The following is a 2,388-nucleotide window of genomic DNA, read 5'->3' as shown; positions in this document are numbered from 1 at the left end:
TGAATCCTAGTAAATTATATTCCAAACAAGGCAAAAACATATCTTTAATAGGAATATAGTGAGGTAAACGAAGATAATAAAAACAATCAGCCATCAGAAATTAAAAATCAATCTCTTCTCTATTCAAAATGTTACACTATTTAATATAACATTTGGGAAGACCCACTGAGAATATAATTTCTTTCCAAGAAGACAACTAACATTTTGGTTAATGCCCTCAAAAATTACATAACCCATATATTTAGCCTTTACAAGTAAGCTAACATAGTTTTGAAGCCAATGATTTAGCAGTACATTAAAAATAAAAATTGTAATAGTACTTATGAGTAGTAAATATCGAGATTAATCACAAAACGGGATTTCTTGGATCCAGGCTGTTTGGCTGCAGGCCACCTCCAGCGCCATGGGATGTAGCATGGGGTCTGCAGCCCCCAGCAGAGCTCGCCCCCACCGCCTGTCTTCCATCACAGGGAACTCTCTGCCCCCTGGGGCCAAGAGACCCCACCCTTTCCCCAAGCTGAAGCCACAGGGCATTGAGGTGCCAGCCAGATGTCTTCTCACAAAGGCCCTGTGGTGGCCCAGGGCAATGGGGCTCCTGCCAGGAATAGGGAGGCTGACACAGCGGAGCTGGCTGAGCTGGGCCCCCTGCTAGAGGAGCAAGGCCAGAGGGGCATCACCAGCCCAAGCAAAGCTGAAGAAAAACAGGCACGCCCAGTGCCTCAGGAAGAGGAGGAGGGCTGGGTGCTGACACTTCCCCTGCAAGCCCACCGTGGCATGGAGAAGATGGAGGAGTTTGTGCATAAGGTCTGGGAGGGGCGCTGGAGGATCATCCTGCACGAAGTGCTCCCCGACTGGCTGAAGGACAACGACTACCTGCTGCACGGCCACAGGCCGCCCATGCCCTCCTTCTGGGCCTGCTTCAAGAGCATCTTCCTTATCCACACGGAGACGGGCAACTTCTGGACCCACCTGCTTGGTTTTGTGCCGTTTCACTTTCTGGGAATCCTGACCATGCTCAGACCAAACATGTACTTCATGGCCCCCCTTCAGGAGAAGGTGGTGTTTGTGATGTTCTTCCTGGGCGCGGGGCTCTGCCTCAGCTTCTCCTGGCTCTTTCACACTGTCTATTATCACTCAGAGCAGTGACAAACTGGATTATTTTCCAGCCCTTTTCCCAACTGGCTTATTCAGGGATTGCCCTGCTGATTACAGGGAGCTTTGTCCCCTGGCTCTGTTACTCCTTCTACTGCTCCCACAGCCACGGCTCAGCTACCTCTCCAGCGTCTGTGTCCTGGGCATCTCTGCCATCACTGTGGCCCAGTGGGACCAGTTTGCCTCTCCTAAGCACCAGTAGACAAGAGCAGGGATGTTCCTGGGGCTTGGCTTGAGCGGCGCCGTGCCCACCGTGCACTTTACGATCGCGGAGGGCTTCGTCAAGGCCACCACGGCGGGCCAGATGGGCTGGTTCTTCCTCGTGGCTGTGACGTACATCACCGGAGCTAGCCTTTATGCCACGTGGGTTCCTGAGCGCTTCTTGCCTGGAAAATTCGACATATGGTTCCAGCCTCATCAGATCTTCCACGTCCTGGAGGTGGCAGCCGCCTTCATCCATTTCTACGGGGTCTCCAACCTTCAGGAGTTCCGATATTGCCTGGAAAGGGGCTTTACTGACGACTCCCTCCACTGAGCCGCCCTGCAAGGGCACAGGAGGAGCTTGTCAAGTGGTTTTAAAAGAATTTCTTTGCTGAAGTGAGAGGAAGAGTCTAAGTTGTCTGTTTCTAGAAGAAGCCTCTTAGAGAATTCAGTACCAATCGAGCTTCAGCCCACTTCACACTCACTGGGCAATAAACTCTCCATTCCCTCGCTGAGAACATTGGGGATGGGCAGCCACGCCCCCCTCAGTAAGGCAACTACTGTCCCCTCACAGAGACATAGCTTTGAAGCTCATGATGAGATTTTACCCCTCCTCCAACCATCCTGGGGAAAACGATGGACTGGGACTCTTCAGAAATTCTGTTTCTGGAAGAAACTGTCCCTCCCTCACCCCTGTCTTGACTTTGTAACCTGGCTTATAACAGGCCATCCGTTTTTGTAGCACACTTTTGAAAAACAATTATAGCCTCGTCCCATCTTTCTAGGGCCTGGACCTGCTCACACAGCACGAAGAACAAAGCCACCAACTTTTACACAGCCCGGCTAATCATGGAAGTATGTCCAGGCTTCAAATAACTTGAGTTTTAATTTTTTTCTTGGCAGAGTAATGTAAACTTAAAGTGGGGAAAGATATTTAATACTAAGCTTTAAAAAGAAACCTGCTATCATTGCTATGTATCTTGATGCAAAGACTGTGATGATAATAAAAGAGTACAGAAGATACTTGGCATTCAA

The 2,388-nt window shown here is 49.7% G+C and overlaps 1 pseudogene; it reads left to right on the top strand.

The window, feature by feature from the left end:
• Positions 1-549: 549 nt before the first annotated feature.
• Positions 550-1,687, top strand: LOC112406224 (adiponectin receptor protein 1 pseudogene; annotated as a pseudogene).
• The last annotated feature ends 701 nt before the right edge of the window (positions 1,688-2,388 follow it).

The sequence above is a fragment of the Neophocaena asiaeorientalis genome, unplaced genomic scaffold, assembly GCF_003031525.2.
Source record: "Neophocaena asiaeorientalis asiaeorientalis breed wild unplaced genomic scaffold, Neophocaena_asiaeorientalis_V1.1 scaffold359, whole genome shotgun sequence".
NCBI lineage: Eukaryota > Metazoa > Chordata > Mammalia > Artiodactyla > Phocoenidae > Neophocaena > Neophocaena asiaeorientalis.
This window is presented reverse-complemented; position numbering and strand designations above follow the sequence as displayed.